Raw genomic sequence first — 19,754 nt, forward strand, 5'->3', positions numbered from 1 at the left:
CTCACAACTCCAGCCAGTGACTGGTTTAGGTATATGGGTGTGTGCAACCCTGGCCAATGAGATGTAAGGCAAGTGTGCATGGTGGGGGGATTCTGGGAAAAGATTCTTTTCTTCCTCTATTTTTTAAAAATTGAAGTATAATTGATTTACAATGTTGTGCTAGTTTCTGGTGTACAGCAAAGTGATTCAGTATACATATATACATAGCTATTGCTTTTTCAGATCCCTTTCCCTTATAGCTATTGCAAAATATTGAATTTAGTTCCCTGTGCTAGACAGTAGGTCTTTGTTGGTTATCTGTGTGTATATTAGTCCCAAACTCCTGATTTATCCCTCTTCCTCCTTTCCCCTTTGGGAGGCATAAGTTTGTTTTCTATGTCTATGGGTCTATTTCTGTTTTTGCACATAAGTTTGTTTTTATAATTTTTTTAAGATTCCACTTATAAGCAATATTATATTTGTCTTTCTCTATCTGACTTACTTCACTTAGTATGATAATCACTAGGTCCCTCCATGTTGCTGCAAATGGCGTTATTTTATTCTTTTTTGATGGCTGAGTAATAGTCCTATATACATATTCACCACATATTCTATATCCATTCAATTGTTGATGGGCATATAGGTCACTTCCATGTCTTGCCAATTGCAAATAATGCTGCAGTGAACATTGGTGTGTGTTTATCTTTTATGATTATCATTTTATCCAGATATATGCCCAAGAGTGGAACTGCAGGATCATATGGTAGATCTATTTTTAGTTTTTCAAGGAACCTCCCTGCTGTTCTCCATAGTGGCCGCACCAATTTATATTTCTACACAGCGTAGGAGGGTTCCTTTTCTCCATGCCCTCTCCAGCATTTATTGTTTATAGACTTTTTGAAGATGATCATGCTGACTGGTGTAAAAGATTCCTTTCTTGATAAACGTTGTTTTACCAGGCAACTCTCGTCTTCCTCCTCAGATGAAATTCAGGGAGGCCAAGATGTCTCTTGTGGTTTAGTCGCTAGGTCATGTCCAACTCTTTTGCGACCCAGTGGACTGTTGCCCACCAGGCTCCTCTGTCCGTGGATTATCCAGGCAAGAATACCGGAGTGGGTTGTCATTTCCTTCTCCAGGGCATCCTGGCGAGGTCTCAAGCAGGACCAACTATCCCGAGGGCATGCAGAGGGAAGCAGTGTGAAAGGACGGAGAACCCCTGTAACCTCTGTAACCAGCCTGGACCCATCATAATATAGAGGATTGTTCTCTGACTTTGGTCTCTCCTTAGGAGGGGGGTTTTTAGGTATCCACGGCAGGGGGCTGAACAATGGTTGTTTAGAGCTTCTCAAGACCTGGACATTCATCCACTTACTTTAACAAAAGCCAGTGACCTGTGTGAATGGGTTCCCTGTAGAGACAACAGAGATTTGCTTCTTAGATTAAGTCTAATTGGACAGTATTCCACACCCTAGGACACATGTTAAAAAAATAGTATTTATTAAAGAGGTCGTCAGGATTACCAGTGTCGCCTCTACCTGGCATGGTAGACTTTCCGGTACAAATGAATATGCTTCCCAGTACCTTGCCCTGAGAGCACTGGGAATTCTAGCCAATGAGGTGTAAACAGAAGTGACGTGTTTCTTCTGTCCTAAGGTATTTAGGGGCCCGTGTGCCACCCCTATGCTGTCTATTCTCCTCCTGCCTCAACCTCCAGAGCTGTGTATCCTAGGCAATATAGTTATAGTATCAGACTTCAGTTTGGAAAAAAAAGTTCTGTGCTAAGCTACTGGTTTAAAGGTCATTTTGTGACCCTATAGCTTACGGTGACTAATACACATATTATATTTGAGAAATATAAACAAGTACAAAGAATATCAACAACCTCAGATATACAGATGATACCACTTTAACGGCAGAAAGTGAAGAGGAACTAAAGAGCCTCTTGATGAGGGTGAAAAAGCCAGCTTAAAACTCAATATTTAAAAAAAAAACAAAACTAAGATCATGGCATCTGGTCCAAAGAAGGACAGAGAAGAAAATCCCCTGTAATGCAGGGATTAGAACTCAGACGGCCGTGATGCTCCGTGAGATGGTCCTGGAGAGGACTCCACGCCTTCCAGTGTTGTGGTGAACTCTCAGGAATGTTCTAGGCTCTTTTGCATCAGTGACTTTCACCTGAATTTAAGTAGACAAGCAGCTGGGAGCTTCAGAATGGCAGATGAGAGGAGAAGCTTGGGGAGCAATGCTTGGGGAGAGCCTCCACTCCGTGCAATCACATTACTGACAGCTCTCCTCTGCATGCTGAGCTCCAGGAGAACTGGAAATCTACACCTGTCTGTGAAGAGCTGTGTTGTTTTCTGTTCACATAACGCTTTCCGAAACTTTCCATATCCTTTCCCATTAAAGATAATTTTCATTTTTCAACTGGGCCCGTGATGTGTTTCCATCAATGACATAACGTATTACCGCTCAAAGATAATCCTGTTTGTGACTTTTGTTTCCAGTATTACATCTATTTTTTTCAGAATTGAGTTTCCACAGATAAATATTAAACCACAGTATTTATCCTACATTTATAAAAATGGAATTATATGGCCTATGCAATTATTTTTAAAAAGTCTTTTTGTTGTTGTTGTTACTTACAATGTTATGGACATCTTTCTATGTCATTAAACGTTCTTCTGCAGCATCCATTTCAATGCCTGCCTAGAATCCCAACATCTGGATATATCATCATTTATTTGATAAATCCCTTGCTGCTGGACGTTTAGGATGTTTCCAATTGTTCAGCACTGAAGAAAAATCCTTGCAGCTAATCTTTGCTCATATCCATCATTATTTCTTTAGAATAAATTCCTAAAAGTGGGTTTCTCCAAAGTGTGTGCCAAAAATAAAAAAATGAAGGCTTCTGATTCATGTTGATAACTTGGCTTTTCTAGAAAGACCATATCAGCCAACACAGGTGTGAGTATCCTTTTTTTTTCATTCTCCTGCATCACATTCTTAAAATCAACAAGCAGAAACTGAACAGGCAGCAGTCTTCTTCACGCAGGCTTTGTGTCCATAGTTAATGATCTGTAGCTCCTACTGGCTCTATTTTCTTTTCTTTGTTTTGCTACTACTCGAATAACCTCAAAGAGAATTTTAAAGAGGCCCTGTACATTTCGTTTCCATGGTGTAAATTCCTTCATTAGTTGTGTCTTCTGACTCTTGCGGGGCTTGGGTTTTTTTGTGTGCTTTATAATTTTTAACTGTGAGCTCATCTTCAGTGGGGATTTTTTTCCTCTGGGCTTCCCCGGGGGCTCGACTGGGAAACCTCTTTGATGTTTAAATTTCTCTCAGTGAGTCTTTTCCTTGTGGTTTGGGGTGGCCGACTCAACTGAAAGCTGTGTGCTTAAGCCACTAGGTAGAGCTTTTTAGTGCCCCTTTCAAGCATAGAAAGCACTTTACTGTTCTCTGCTTTGGGCTTTATCAGCTCCCTTCCTGTGGATGTAGCTCTGGTCTCGGGGCATCGGTTTTATGACTCTCTAGATATAAGCAGTTCTGATATCACATGGACCTTTGGGCTCATTTAGTTTGCTGGTCCTTTCTGACACCTGGGGTTCTCTTTTCCTTTATTTTTGATCCAAGCTGTGTATGTGAAGCTTTGGATGTTACATTGCATCCAGCATCGCTCTGTTTTTGGAGTGTTAAGGGGGCTCTGATGTCAGCTCAGCTACTGCATTGGATGGAGGTCGCTGAGCTCTTCCTCTGCCCTGAGGGCTGATTTGACACTCTTTGATGGTGGCCAGAGGCAGGAGAGCAGTTGAAGCAACAATCTCTGCAATTGTGGCGAAGTCAGCACAGATAAAACCCTTGAGACTACATGGATTCATGAACACATGGGTTCTTTACAAGTCATAGTCGTGTTATTGGGGGAAGAAAAGAAGCATGCACCATGCCAAGGAATCCTTGAAGTCCCGGTTCCATACATCCTTGCTATTCACACAACCCTATAAAACAAAAACAATGAATATAGCAACCCACCGCAGAGTGCCAGGCACTGCTATAATAAACAAGTGGCATAGACTAACTCATTTAATCCTCACAAAACCTCAACGAGATAGAAATTTTTATTACCTCCCATTTTACAAATGAAGAGACTGGCCCAGAGAAGCTGAGCAACGTGCCTGAGGTCACATAGCTGTGGAATGGCAGAGATGGGATTCAAACCCAGGCAGTTCAACTCCAGATCTCACAGTCCTGACCACGATCACACAAGCATGATCTGTCCTTTTCTTCAGCGTAGTGTATTGGGTGCTCAGTCGTGTCCGACTCTTTGCGACCCCATGGACTGTAGCCCGCCAAGCTCCTCTGTCCATGGGATTCTCTAGGAGTGATTACTGGAATGGGTGGCCATCCCCTTCTCCAGGGGATCTTCCTGACCCCGGGATCGAACCCAGGTCTCCTGAATTGCAGGTGGATTCTTTAGCATCTGAGCCACCAGGGAAGCCCTTCCTCGGCATGATGTCCTCCCAAACTCCGCTCTGAAATCTTTCTCTTGAGATGTCCTCGGTGCTCAGTCTCTCCATTATTAAGTCTTTTCACCTAATTCTACTGATCCAGTACGTTCTGTTTCTAGCAGCAAGAGTAACTCAAACAACCACATGATCATACGTCTCCTGACCCTCTCCCTCCACCCTCTTTCTCACAGAACTACTTAGGAGGCGCATTCTCCCCTCTGTAATAAATTAATTCTCCCTCCTGAGCAGTACCACAATCAACCTCTCTGCAGCAGCTGGGTGAACCCCAGCAGGCTACATTATCAATTTCCAGGTGTCCTGGGCCCTGGCTCCCCTTGCCAAGCACACCATGCTATTCAACCGTGTCTGTACAGTGCAATTAGATGGGGAGGTCTAAAAAGATACAGACTCCTTTCTCCCATCCCTAGTGATTCCAGTTTAACTGCTCTGCGTGTGACCTGGGCATTAGGGATTGGAAAAGCTCTCCAGGTGATGCTAATGTGCAGCCAGTGTTGAGAACCACGAAGATGAAGCAAGTTATCTCCCAGGATTCTTTCGTGACTGCCTTCTCATTGGATTCGGGAAGATATCTCAGCCTTCTTGCCTTACCCTTAACCTCAGAACTTGCACGTGCGTCCAGTCATATGGAGGGCTTGTTAGAATGCCAAGTTCTGGGCTCCGCTCCCTCCATAGTTTCTGATGTAGCAGATCTGGGATGGAGCCCAAGAGTTTGCATTTCTAAACAGTTCTATGCAGTGCTGATGTTGCGTCTCCAAGGACCATCCTTCAAGACCACTCTCTTAGGACTCTTCTTGCTCTTTGAAGAGTATTCCCTCTAGATGCTGTTCACTACCATGACTCAGAACTCCATGCCTCCTCGTTCTTGTTTTCCTGACTTGTCCTTCATGTTCTCCCTTCATCAGGTCTTTGGGACTAGCCCATCTTGGTGGCATCTCTTCCCCCCGTCCTGACACTTGTGAGGGCCCCTTCTCCTCTGTATCACTCTTTGTGATTGTTAGTTACAGGTAATACATTTTAGAGCTGCAAAGATGCCCAGAGTGCCAACAGTTTAAAACCTCACCTTTAAATTGATGAAGGGTTTTTCATTCATATGAAACCCTATTCCAAGTGGCCATGCTTAGAATACATAGATGGTTTAGGGCGGGGAGGCCAGGAAAATCACTATCTGTACCTCTTTTTCCCTATGGGGTCTGCCTGCCTTCTTTAGGGAGGCACTTGGGACCTGGGGAGCATGACTTGGAGACCACCCATCATCCAAGCCTTCATTTTATAGATGAGGAAACTCAGACTCAGGGAGTAAGTGACATGCCCATTCATCCACTCAACACTGTTGATCAGCGAGTCTGTGGCAGGCATAATGCTGGGTGCTGGGGATGGGGAGCAAGATGGACTAGCCTGCCCTCATGAGCTTTTATTCTAGCAGGGAGACAGACAAGGAGGTAGTGCACTATCACAGATTGTGATAATAGCTAAGAGGAAATCAGTATATGCTAGAATCACATTGTTCGAGGAGGGTCTTTCTGAAATGAATTTTGTCCTGAGTCCTGAGGATAAGAAAACACCAGATATTGTGAAGCATCGGGAGGGTAGGGGATCTGTTGAGCCCTGTTGGTAGGTCACAGTGGGAAGTCTGGATTTTATTCTCAGTGGGCTGGAAAGCCAGTGGAAGCATTTCCTTAAGCAGGGAAATAACAAGACTTGATCTTGTTCCTCCTGTTACTTGTCTCCTTGAAGACATGGGTGGATCTCAACCTTTTTATTTTTCCATAGTATCCCATGCAGAGCAAGTGCTGAAAATATGTGTGTTGATGGCTGATTGCCTGAAGTCAACAAGGATTTATAAGCTGTTCCCTTAGACCAGTATCTCTTAATCTAATTTGGGTTTAGAACCCCATCTAATGTCTTATCAGAGCTATGAGGCTTTCCTTACAAAATATCTCCATGCACACACGCATACCGTGTGGTGCATAAAAAAGCTGGTGAATGCCCTGAGGGCCGTCTCAGGGCCCTGTGCCAGGACCCCTTGCTGTAGAAGCTGCATCACAGGGTGCCTTTAGTCTAAAGCCTCATCATTTGGCTGATATTATTGTTATCCTGGATTTAGAGGCAGATCATTTGAATATCTTTAAGCCCCAGCTTTCCTGCCTGTGAGATTGGCTAATGTATGTATCACAGGGGACTTTAAGAATAAAACTAGATACTGTGGCTAATGTTAACACATAGGTGTTCGGTCAGTATTTATTACTTCCCCTTTCTCGTTGGGCAAGAAATGAAGTATCTCCCTGGGAGGCAGAATCAGAGTCGTTAAGAACCTGGCTCTGGGTGGTAGGTAGATGAGAACTGAATTCTGGTTTTGTCCCTTACTCAATTTTCTCATCTATAGAACGGGGATAAATAGGTTAAAACACTTAGCAGAGTGCCTGGCACCCGGTAAGAACTTCTTTTATGTATATGAATTTATTTGTTTATGGCTGTGCTGGGTCTTTGTTGCTGCAGCAAGCAGGCACTACTCTCAAGCTGCAGTATGTGGGCTTCTCGTTATGGTGGCATCTCTTATTGCAGAGCATGGGCATTAGAGTGTAGACTCAGTAGTTGTGGTACACGGGCCTGTTGCCCCTTGGCGGGTAGACTCCTCCTGACCAGGGACTGAACCCATGTCCCCTGCACTGGCAGATGGATTCTCAACCGCTGGACTATCAGGGAAGTCCTGACAAAAACTTTGGTAGTTTCTGGTAATCTTGGTAATGATGATGATACTAACATTGTATGCTCTGTGCCACTCCATGCCCGCTTGGGTGAGGAACAGCAGGGCTGACAGGAAAAACTGAAAACACACTTTGATGTTAAGGAGGTTAAGTTTGGGCAGCTCTGATAGTCTCTGAAAAACCTTTCTAGACTGTTGTCCCACGGGAACCACCGTGGCTAAAGTCAGTCTGATCCTTGGATCGCTCTGCCAGCTCTGAACCCAGGCAAATCAGAGTGGAGAGCAAAATTCCTCGGGCGTTAAGAGATGCAACTGCTTTTCTCTGAGAACACTTGGTCGTGCGGAAAAGCTGCAACCCCAAGAGAGAGCATAAGGACCACTGAAATGAGGCCAATGCATAATGCAGGAGCCCTGCTCTCTCCCCAGCTTAATTCTATTTTGTTAAGTAATGATGGAATAAAAATTCAGGATGATGGAAGATGAGATTTGCGACTCGATTTGATCAAATGCCTATCGCTGTTGCTTCAAGCCAGATGGGTTGCTCCATAAACAGATAAATAAATCAGACATCAGTGGAAGATGAGAAGTCATGGCCAAGGATGAAATGAGACAGAAAATAATTCCCAGCCATGATATTCATTTAGGGTATCACACCCAGGCTGCGGTGGGAACCCCAAAGTGGCTGATGGAGGGTTATAACGGAGTGGGAATTCAGCCCCGATAAGCAAGACCTCACTAGACAGCACCATCTGCCTAAGCCATGGTCGTCCCAGGGAACTGCAAAGGGCCGCCAATTGACCCGCCACCATTAATGCTCCATTTGTGGGATTAACTGGGCTGTTTGGGGAATAATTTATGGGGAATCATTAACCTAATGATATTGGTTCTCTATAAACTGCTTAGTCTGTCTCAGAGAAAATGGATTTCATAAATCTAGGTGGAAGATTCTGGGTGACTCACGGACGGCCCATCAACAGGGTGAGGATGGGTCACCAGACAGTGAAACTCTGCACTCTCAGCTTGCTTGAAGGGCCTTGAAGTTCATCCCATCATTTACTTTTGTCTGCCAGCCCTGCCAGCCACTTGATTGAAGGAGGAAGTACCCAGAGTTGAAAAGTACAGGCTAGGGAAACATGCATTGATTTTCCTTGCCTTGAGTTTTAAATCCCACCTGTGACTGGCTCTGAAGGTTCAGGAAGAGGTAAGAAGGTAGCACTTCCAGTGTGGGGAATTCCTGGGCTGCAGAAATCATGTCCTTCCTCATCTAGAAAAGGATCAGTGTCTTTTTAAACAAGTTGGCTTCTGCATCTGCGGTGTGCAGGCTGGAGAGGTTCAGTGCTCTGGACAGGGGGTATCAGGGAAGTTCTCTGAGAAGGTGACTTAAGAGACTGCATGATAAAATAGAGCCAATAAGCAAGCACTGGAAGGAAAGGTATTTATGGGTGGAAAGGATAGCAAGGCAAGTGCAAAGGCCCTGGGGTCAGAGCAAGCTTGGCCTGTTTGGGAAACAGAGACTTTATTACCATAATCGTAGAGCAGTAGGTGTATTTATTCCCACTGGAGAGATGAGAAAACTGAGGCCCAAGAAGATTAGGCCACCTATTCTACCTATTATTATTATTATTCCACCTATTCTAGAAGATAAGATTTGCAGGAAGTGTTGATGGATGCCAGTCTGTATCTGTAACCACTAGGCCAGGAGTCAGCAAACTATGGCCTGTGGGTTCAATCAAAAGTCTTCATCAGTTTTTGTTAAAAGAAGTTTTATCAGAATGCAAATATTCACATAACATCTATGGCTGCTTCATGCTCCTTTGGGAGAACTGAGTAGTCATAACAGAAACCTCATGGCCTGGAAACCCTAAAGTATTTTCTGTCTGGCCCTTTACAGGTATAGTTTGCACAACTCTGTGTAGACAGCTACGCCTCTCTTCTCTGTCTCTCCCTTTGCCCTTTGCAGGAGCAGGCAGCAGTCATAAGGCTCCTGGGAGCATATATCATCTGGTCATTGTGTGGATCAAAGAAGGAGGAGGGGGTGGTGGATGGCGTGGGGGGAGGGGGGAGGAGAAGGTGGAGTTCTGCTGTGCTCAGTCGTTCAGTCGTGTCCGACTCTTTGCAACCCCATGTGCTGTAACCCACCAGGCTCCTCTGTCCGTGGCGATTCCGACTCTTTGCAACCCCATGTGCTGTAACCCACCAGGCTCTTCTGTCCGTGGCGATTCTCCAGGCAAGAATGCTGGAGTGGGTTGCCATGCCCTCCTCCAGGGTTGGGAGGTCTGAAATTTTATTTTGTAAGTGGGCAAAGGGTGTTGTTTAAGGAAAGGAACGTCCCTTTCAAATGAGCAGAAGGTATCAAGATCCGGAGAGGAGCATTTGATTCTTAGGCCCCTGGGATTATCTCTGTTGCACACGAGGCAGGGATGGCAGCTCCAGATCATACCAGACGAGAAACAGGTCTTGGGTGGAGAAAGCCAGAGGACGTCGCCTACAGCAGCAGCCAAGCCTGTGGGTCCCAGCATGTGCAGGACACACGTGGCACCGCGCCATTTCCCCAGTTATTGTCAGGGATGGTTTCACACTACAGAACCAAAAGCCAGCCTACCTCTGTACTTCCTGATCCTGAGTGTTAGGGAAGCTGTGATATTTTCCCCCAGGTGCCTGACTTTAAAACTAGATAGAAAGTATCTTTTTTTTTTTTTTCAAGGAAAATTATCATAAACTTGATTTTTTTTTTGGATTGTTTTTATTTTATTTTATTTTTTTAAATTTCAATCTGTTTATTTTAATTGGATTATCTTTGCCAAGATGAAACTTTGCTAAACAGAGGATTTTCCCTCCTATCTTCTGCTGGTGTCATGGCATTGTGTAAGGAAGGGGAAATCATAGAATCCAGAGTAAGCACCCCCCTGGGTTTAAACCCTAACCCCACATCTGATTTGAGCAAGATACTGAATTGTTCTGGGCCTCAATTTCTTCATCTGTCATGCAGAGATGATAATAGCATCTGTTTCACTGGACGTTAAGATTAAGATGAGAAATATAAACTACATGGTAGTTTAAATTCTTGCTCTCAGTCTTGAAATTGGGAATGAGGACTATATTTCCCCATCTTCCTTTCAGCTGGTCATGACCATGAGAGTAAGTTACAGTCAATGACAGTTAAAAGGTAGTGGTGTCTAAAACATCTGGAAACCACCTAATTGTCTTTCTTTCTGGAGCCTAGAGGGTGGGCGTAATGACTAGAGCTGGAGCACCCGTTTTGGGTCATGAGGGAGAGGACTTGTGTTGAGCCAGCAGAGCAACAAGCTAGAAGAGGCCTGGGTCCCTAAACTCCTTCACTGAAGGCCCGGGTCCCTAAACTCCTTCACTGAAGGCCCGGGTCCCTAAACTCCTTCACTGAAGGCCTGGGACCCTAAACTCCTTCACTGAAGGCTTTGATTCTGAGACAGAGAAAAAAACTACCATCTCTAAGATTTTTTGTTAAAAGCATCTTTAAAATTTTGAGTTTTCTCCTTCTCAGAGTAGAACTAATCCTGATACACTAGTTGTATGGTCTTGATCAAATTTTCTTAATCTCTTTGAGCTTCAGTAACTTCCTCAACAAAATAGATTTAGAAATCCTAACACCTCAGAAATGTTGTGACGGTTCAAGAAATCAATGTGATAGTTTTCTGCTGCCCCAGAAAAGTCTTACGATGATGCCCTGAAATACAGTTCTTCAGGCCCCATCCCGAAGTGTTCTGAATCATCAGGTCTGGTGATGGAGCCAACCAGTGTACGTTCCTGTCAAGTCCCCAGGTGATGTGATCCCTAGCCAGGTTTGGGATGCATGGAGCTGAGAAATTCGTCCTTTTTCCCCTGCTTTCAAAGTCAGAGTGAACATTGAGAGATGTGGTCTGCGCATATGTCCAAAGGGACCCATCTGCTTGGAGGGGACTTTGGACGGTCTCCAGCTTCCCTTAGACCACTCTGCTGCAAACATCCCTTCGAGAGAGGAATGATTTGCTGGGCAGCAGCATGGCCACCAGCTGCTCAGTCCCATCTGAACCGCTGGCTCTCCATTTCAGTTTAAAATGCAGCGACATCCGTGGATTACAGTCTACATCCTCATGATGGATCTTTTAATCTAATTAAGGGAAGGCCAAGATTTTCCCCTGGTGCTTTCAGCTGCAGAGAACTCTGATTTTAAGTGTAGTGTACTGGCTGAGTGTACTTGTTTTAGGGGCAGGGAAACCTGGGCCCTAATGCTGGCTGTGTGTCCCTGAACTATCACTTAACCTCTCTGAAGAGTCAGTTTCTACTTGAGCCAGGATTTGGGCCCAGGCTTTGGCATGCATAGAAAACTCCCTCAACCGCCCCACGAAGCAGGTTTATCACCATCCCCATTTTACAGTTACAGAGAGAGTAACTAGATTGCCCAGATCACACAGGGAGTAGTACATGGTGTGAATTTGATAGAAGACTAATATCTGGATGATGGACTATGACATGGGCTTCCCAGGTGGTGCTAGTGGTAAAGAATCCACCTGCCAATGCCGGAGACATAAGAGATGCAGGTTTGATCCCTGGGTTGGGAAGATCCCCTAGAGGAGGGCATGGCAACCCACTCTAGTATCCTTCCCTGGAGAATCCCACAGACAGGGGAGCCTGGTGGGCTACAGTCCATGGGATCACAAAGAGTCGGACACAGCTGAAGTGAATCCACATACACAGACTATGAAATGGTTGAGCGGCTCTGGAGAGTCTAGCACGGCTGTTACCCAGTGTGTGTACCAGCTACTGCTGAAACAATCAGCTCCTACTGTTACTGTCATTATTAAGTGGTTGTTGTCAATGGAGGTGGCATGGGAGTCTAGGAGCATGGGGCCATCCATGAAAAGCATTTTTTTTTTTGTCCAAGTGGAGGAACACAAGAGGCAGAACATGACAAGTTGGGTAGATCCTCCAGACCCACAGCACTGTCTGTCCTGGTCCAGACGTGGGCTGATGCCTCAGGAAACAGACGTCTCCATCAGACACTGTCTCCTGACCCTGAAAGACCTCAGTATATTCTGCCTCCCTTCAAAAGCAAGCAAAACCTCTCCCTCGGGAGACTCTTTGATGGCAGGGAGGAGCTGGGTTCACTCAGGAAGAAGCTGCCTGTTGGCCCTTCCTTCCAGTAGCCTCTGGAGCCACTCTCATGCTGCCAGCTTCCTGAAGATGCCAAAGCAAATATTCTCAGAAGAGTGCTTGGAGGCTGGGAGGCGGGGGAGAGATGCCATCTCCAGTTACAGCCCAGCCGTCACTGAGGTCTCAGAAGCATTCTCAGTTTCACTACCCTTCTCCTCCCCCTCCCACCCACCTCTGAATCGAGAGGTTCCCCCAGGGGAGCCGGCTTCTCAGTGGGGGAGGCACTGGCCTGTCACTTGGGCTCTCTGCTCCACAGGGCAGGGGCTAGAACAGCAGGGTCTCCTGGGAAGTCCTGAGTGGCCACATGGAGAGTGAGGGGGTCAGGAATGAGCGAGCCATGATCCCAGACAGTGGAACCAGACCCCAAATCCAGAAATGCAAACAAGGGGGCAGAGAACAGGTCTCTGATCTGAATTCGTTTACCCACTCAACCTGCAGAGCACAGGGAAGGTAGGAACAGAGGGTACAATACAAGAGACGTTGAGAGCAAGAGAAAAGGGACTAAGAGGGTCAGGGGAATGGTTAAGAACTTGATCTGTGCGGTCCCTCCCTCTCCCATCCATCCATCCATCTTTCTACCTCCCTCTCTCTCAGAGAGAGCTGTAGGAGTCAGGTCAGCAACAGAATTCTCTGCACATCCATCTTAGACACCACAGCCCAAGGACCTTGCACACTTCCTGGCAGGTGAAAGATGCTCAAGACAACTTTTTAAGACCTGTGTTGAGTGAACGTTTAAGAATGGTTGGTGGACCTCAGTATTAATGCCACAATATCTCTCTGGGTGGTGTCTAGGGGTGCCCTTTTCCTGGAACCATGGGCTGGGGACCGGACCTAGAACTTGCACATTAGGCAAAGTCCTCTACCTAAGATTCAGAAACTGTTCATTTATCTAAACAAAGGGAGCAGGTGGTGGAGACGGCCGAGGATAGGGGAGGTGTCTAAACCCACCGGGGAGTGTCACTCCGTCCCTCTCCAGAGCTCAGAGAGCCTCTGGTCTCTCAGCCTCTCCCTTGGGACAAGTGACAGGGAGCTGGCAGGAAGCTCAGAAGTCCGTGAGCCAATGCAACAGCTTCATTTTACAGAGCGGACACCAAGGCACAGAGAAGCATGGCCATGGTGATCCATCAGGGTAATGACAGATCCGGGCAGGGACCCATTTATCCTGCCCTTGTCCAGGTGCTCATTCTACTCTCCCCACCCCCCAAGCCCCGTCTCAGAGTTTTCATGAGATTTGAGTTGAAGAAAGAGAGAAGCTGGCAGTGTGATGGGGCAAGGGTCAGCTAGAGTGGCCCTATGCCCTCTGTCAGGCTCTTCCTTCATACCCGATGAGACCTGTCTGTCCCCACCTGCAATCCCCTCCTCTTCTCCAGAGGACAGACCGTTGGTCTCACCTCTGAATCGTCTGTGGACCCATCGGTAATTTCCTGCCCCTTCCTCCAATATTTCTTGTAACCAGTCCTGTCTCATCCAACCAGCCCCTATAACAGGGGACAAAAACTCAAGTTTTCACCAAGGCCCTGCACATAACAGATGCGAGAGCCAGGTACAGGACAATAAGGCATGGTGGGGACTGTGGCAGACTGTCTAAAAGTGGCAGCTGCTACTCAACTCTTACGATGCTACCACAGGAGGAGAGGTGGGTTCAGTGTGACCAGATCTTGCACTTTCCTGGAGAAGCCAGAAATGGAGATTTTTGTGTACAATTTGGGGCTTCCCTGATGGCTCAGATGGTAAAGAATCTGCCTGCTCTGCAGGAGACCCGGGTTCAATCCCTGGGTTGAGAAGATCCCTTGGAGAAGGAAATGGCAACCCACTCCAGTATCCTTGCCTGGAGAATTCCTGTTTAGACAGACAGCACACCGCCTGGGAGAATTAGCCTGTGGGCCTTGTCTTACAGCTCTCATGGTTCCACCTACCTCCTGTCGACCCAGACCTCAGCGGGTGAAGAACAGGCCCACAGACAGAATGGGAAACATGGAGCCAGTTGGGGACCTTGGTGTGGAGCCAGCAAGTGAGAGGAGGGGGCCTGGGCAAAGTTGCTGAGTTTCTGAAATCCCAGGCCTGCCCCATGCTGTGATTTTTTTTTTTTTCCCTGCTTCACTAACAACCTTCTGCCAGGCTCCTGGATGCTGACAGCCCTAGATGTGGAATTTACTTTGAAATGCTAATCACAGGGAAAAGTGATATTGATGTTGCCGACTAATTAAGGTCTGGCCTGGTTTAAACGTTGGAGGGATCCTGCCTGTCAATGGCCTTGGCGGAGGCCGGGGAGGATACTATTTTTATTAAATTGGAGAGATGAATCAGATGGCCTAAGCGGACGGGGAGGTGGAAGGTGGAATCACAGCCACATGGAACCCTGTGAGTTCCTGATTGATGGAGGCCGTCAGGACACGGGTCTCAGAAATGAGCCTCAGAAACACCTTCTTTCCAGGGTTTCTGATCGTGGTGAGGGGGTGGCATCATGGGTCGGGCGACAGGGCCTGGCTTTATTGGATTTGAAAGTGGCACAAGGGGCCTGGTTAAGAGTGGTCAGCTGTGATTTACAGGAGGCCTCATTTACAGATTCTCTCTGCGGGGTCTGAGTTGCACTTGGAGACTGTCCAGAATTAGTAGCTGCCAAGACAGCTGGTGTCCACAGCTCCTACTGGCCTGCACCCTGGGAGGCAGGAATATAGGGACTGAGGGCCTATGCCCGCTGCCCTGTGCGGAATTTAGTGGTCTCTGGATCCTTAATGACAGCTGATGCTGACTGTAAGGTAGACAATTTTCCCATTGTTTCCATTTTACAGATGAGGAAACTGAGATCCAGAGAGGGTCATGCAGCAACTGAGCTGCAGAGCTGGAATTTAGACCTAGATGCTTTGACCTCAGAATTCAAGGTCTTAGCCCCTCAACTCTATAGCCCCTTGATCTCTGCCTCATGTCTGGCATGGAAGAGACTCTGGATCTGTTCTTTCATTCACTCACTCTCTCATCCACTTCCTCATACACACATTCATTCACCACCTTGTATTTTGTAAGAATATTTATTTATTTGGCTGTGTCAGATCTTAGTTGTGGCACGCAGAATCTTCGATCTTTGTTGCGGCGTGAGAGATCTTTTTTGTTGAGGCATGTGGGATCCTTAGTTGTGGCATGCAAGCTCTTAGTTATGGCACATGGGATCTAGTTCCCTGACCAGGAATGGGACCTGGGCCCTCCGCACAAGGAGTGTGGAGTCTTAGCCGCTAGACCCCCAGGGAAGTCCCCACCAACTTGTATTAAATGCTTTCCGTATGTTGATCTTATTGGTTCCTATAAGAACCTGGCCAAGAAGCATCATTCTCCTTATGCAGATGGTGACATGGAGGATGAAGCATTGAAGCGTGTTAAGTGACCAACTGCAATTCACAGTGCCATAGGCATCGGAGGCGGGATTTGTGACTGAAGACACTTGCTCTGCATCTGGTACTGGGTTGGTCCCAGTGCGGGCCAGACCAAGAGGAAGCCGCGGGCGTTGACAAAATTCTATTCGATTGTCCCTTAATGACTTCTGACCCCAGTACAAATTAGGTCCGAGCTGCTATGTGTAGCTTAAAAGAATGTATGAAATGAATGAAATACGCATTTTTAAATTGCAAAAGAGGTCTCCAACCCTATGACAAAGAATCCACCTGCCATTGCAGGAGATGCAGGAGATGTGGGTTCGATCCCTGGGTCAGGAAGATCCCCTGGAGGAGGAAATGACAACCCACTCCAGTATTCTTGCCTGGAGAATTCCATGGACAGAGAGGCCTGTCCATGGGGTCACAAAGAGTGAGACATGACTGAGCCACTGAGCATGCAAACACCCACACACAACTCTGTGGCAAAGTGAGTGCTTCAGACTCCAGAGTGCAGTGGATGTCTGGATAATAACAGCGAACTATGCCTTCTGATGGGGGACTTCCCACGTAGCTCAGCTAGTAAAGACTCTGCCTGCAGTGCGGGAGACCTGGGTTCTATCCCTGGGTTGGGAAGATCCCCTGGAGAAGGAAAAGGCTACCCAGTCCAGTATTCTGGCCTGGAGAATTCCATGGACTGTATAGTCCACAGAGTCACAAAGAGTCAGACACGACTGAGCGACTTTCACTTCACATGCCTTCTGATGGGGTTTCCCAGGTGGCGATAGTGGTAAAGAATCTGCCTGCAATGCAGGAGCCACAGGAGACTTGGATTCAATCCCTGGGTCGGGAAGATCCCCTGGAGAAGAAAATGGCAACCCATTCTGATGTTCTTGGCTGGAAAATCCCATGGACAGAGGAGCCTGGTGGGTTACAGTCCACGAGGTGGCAAAGAGTCGGACACAACTTAGTGAGAAAAAATTAAACTAAATGCCTTCTGATATTTACATCTTGCTGTTGTCCTCCCACTGAATCTGACCGGTCCTGGGATTGATTTTAACCAAAAGCTCTGGCAGAAGGGATGCTATGCCATTTCCCAGTGTAAATCTTGAACAGAGTAGGGCTGCTGAATTCTGGCTGGAGGCTGTTGCCTGCCTAAGGGTCTTCTCTGGGGCTTGATGACTTCTGGACATATCAGGACAAATTAACAGGTGTTAGGCATTAGAGGCTTATTATCACTAAAGAGAGACTTCCTCCTTGGGATGAGAGAGAATTGAGAAGGAATGAGTTTCTCACTACTGTTTAAGACCCCAAAGAGAATGACTTTCTGTCAATGTTATTTACTGCCCTATTTCTGAACCACCTCGCTGTGAGTGCCGCACTCTGAGAGATGCTGGCTCAGGTGACCCACGGTTTCCTGTAAATTCTGTCCAATCGTGGGCTGTTGCATTCTTTCAGCTGTGGTTCCCTTGACTGTCCCCGCATCCCTGAGGACCCTGAGAAGGACACAGCCTGTCCATCATCTGGGCCCTCCATCTGGAGCTCCATGCCTTCCCCAGGACTTCTGGTCAGGTGGCAGAGAAGAATATTTATGGCTCAGTGACCAGATGGAGCCGGAATGTTCTGTAGCAGACTCAGCAACAAATGAAAAGTCCGTGGGTCTCTGGCCGGAGTCAGCCGAGTGCGGTTGAGATGCAGTTTTTGCTCTTGTCCCAGAGGGGATATTTCAATTTTGTGCTAATCACCTTGGTTTCCTGTTAATGCACCCCCTGGGTCCTGCAGACAGGAAGATAATTGGTTGCACCAGAGAGGGGACCACTCAGGACACTTTCAAACCAGGGGTGTAACTCAATCAACCACTTGCAAAGAACATGGGCATTTTGTCTCGTGTGGCCCCCTCCTTCCTCACCCGATTCCCCGTCTTTTTCCCTTGAAATTACATACAGACTATTAATGACGATGCTGATTGTTCTCCTGTCTTCCTGCTGCTTGGGCCAGAGGCCTTTTTAGATCTCAGCAGTTGGGGAGATGTTAACTCCAAATGGAAATCTAATCATAACACATGGAAAGACTGACTTTCCAGCTCTGTTGGGGGATGTGCTAAGGATCTGGCTTGGGCAAAAGTGCTTCTCTTTCCAGGTCAGATTCCCTGAAGTCGTCTCTCCTTGGTCAGGCTTTGGATTGATTTTTGACTTCTATTTCTGTAAACAAAATTATTGCATGTGCAAATAGGTTTTCATTTGATTGATAAGTAGGGATCTCTGCTAGAATATGACCCCTGCCATCACTCAGGGAGCCCCAGGGAGAAAACTCACCCCAAGAGACGACGCGGTCTAGCACAATGACACTGCTAATAGAAGAGCCCAGGTTGTCATGGGGGAGTGGGGATTCTCAGTGGGAAGATCAGAATCCATCCCCAGGACTTCCTCGGTGGTCCAGGGGTTAAGACTCTGAGCTTCCAATGCAGGGGCCACGAGGTCAATCCCTGATCGGGGAACTAAGATCCCACATGCTGCATGGCGTGGCCAAAAAATAAAATAAATCAATAAGTAAAATCCATCCCCCTTCCAGGCTAGCCACCTGGTTACGTGGGTCACAGGGAGAAGCAGATGAGCAGATTCTCGAAGCTTGATGCCCAAGCAGTGGTACTAATGCCACCCTGATATGGCGCATCCCAAGGGGAAGAGAGCTGCTCACACCCTTACTTTTCATCCCGGTCTGATGAGTCCCATCAGCACAGGGGAAGTTCTGCTCATTAGAACGGGCTCCTGGTGGGGTAGGGGGAGAGATGAAGGTGCTGGTGGAAGACGGGAAATAGTGCCTCGTCTCCACTCTGCCCAGTGGAGCCGTCCTGGGGAAGCGCCACGCCTGGTGGCAGACTTTGGGACACATGGGTAGCCTGGATGGCCGACAGGGGCTGTGTGAAGGCCCAACGACCTAGATATTTGAACTAAGCTCAGAGGAGGAAAAAAAAAAAGATAGATGCTCTTTGAAGGAAGCATACATGCTTGTGGATCAGGAAACAGGGTGGGTCGCTCAAAGTCACGGGACCACAGGACTAGCCAGAGAGAAGGACATGAAAGGGCCTGAGAGAGGCCCAGATGACAACGCTGACCTGCAGGGAGTGGCCAATTAAGAGACGGCTTTTAAGGCTTCAAGTTGAGGCCCACTGAGCAATGAATGTCTCTCCCAGAAGCTGTCCCAGACCACAGGCTAGAGAGAAAGAGACAGGCTCACCGTGGTCATTGGTGGAGAGGTTCCAGGTAGGAGAGTCTATCAGTTACGTGACAGAGGCAATGATTATCACCTGGCGCTCAGGTGATGCCAGTGGTAAAGAATCCGCCTGCCAGTGCAGGAGACACAAGAGACATGGGTTCGATCCCTGAGTCGGGAAGGTGCCCTGGAGTAGGAAGTGACAACTCACTCCAATATTCTTGCCTGGAAAATTCCCTGGGCAGAGGAGCCTGGAGGGCTAAAGTCCATGGGGCCACAAAGAGCCGGACATGACAGCAACTGAACACAGCACACAGCTCAGGTAGCCACACCTGGTGCGCAGCCTAGAGGGAGCATTGCTTCCTCAGAAATTTTAACTAAGGGCTCTTTTAACTTAGGGCTTAAAAAGCCCTTTTAATTAAGGGCTCTTCAGTTAAAAGAGAGGGCCTTCCCATTCAGATCGGGGGGCTAGAGGTTACAGAATTCAGAGGAGGAACTCAGCTTATAGCTGGAGGTAACAGACCAAACTTTATAAGCGAAAAAGAAAACTATGCACCAATAATTTGGCTGCCCTGATCCAGACTGTGGCCGAGGAAATAGTTTCTGCCCTAATGATGGCTGGATGATTACCAAATATTCAAGAAAAATAGCCCCACAAGGAGGATGTAGGACATCAGTTCTTGATTCGGCAAAGAATTCGCTCCCTCAAGCATCTCCAAGGAGGACCATGCCTCCCACCCCTTGACGTGGGCCACGTGGCCTGTTCTAGCCAAGAAGACATTAAAGGATGTCATCCAAAGA

General features: G+C 47.1%; 1 long non-coding RNA gene across 2 annotated transcripts in view; it reads left to right on the plus strand.

Moving 5' to 3' along the window:
- The window catches only part of LOC145526698 (uncharacterized), a 102,235-nt gene that overhangs the window by 70,553 nt on the left and 11,928 nt on the right, over positions 1–19,754 (plus strand). The gene's annotated exons all lie outside the window — the stretch shown is intronic.

The sequence above is a fragment of the Giraffa tippelskirchi genome, chromosome 11 (genome assembly GCF_054371585.1).
Source record: "Giraffa tippelskirchi isolate mGirTip1 chromosome 11, T2T-mGirTip1v1.2.pri, whole genome shotgun sequence".
Taxonomy (NCBI): Eukaryota; Metazoa; Chordata; class Mammalia; order Artiodactyla; family Giraffidae; genus Giraffa; species Giraffa tippelskirchi.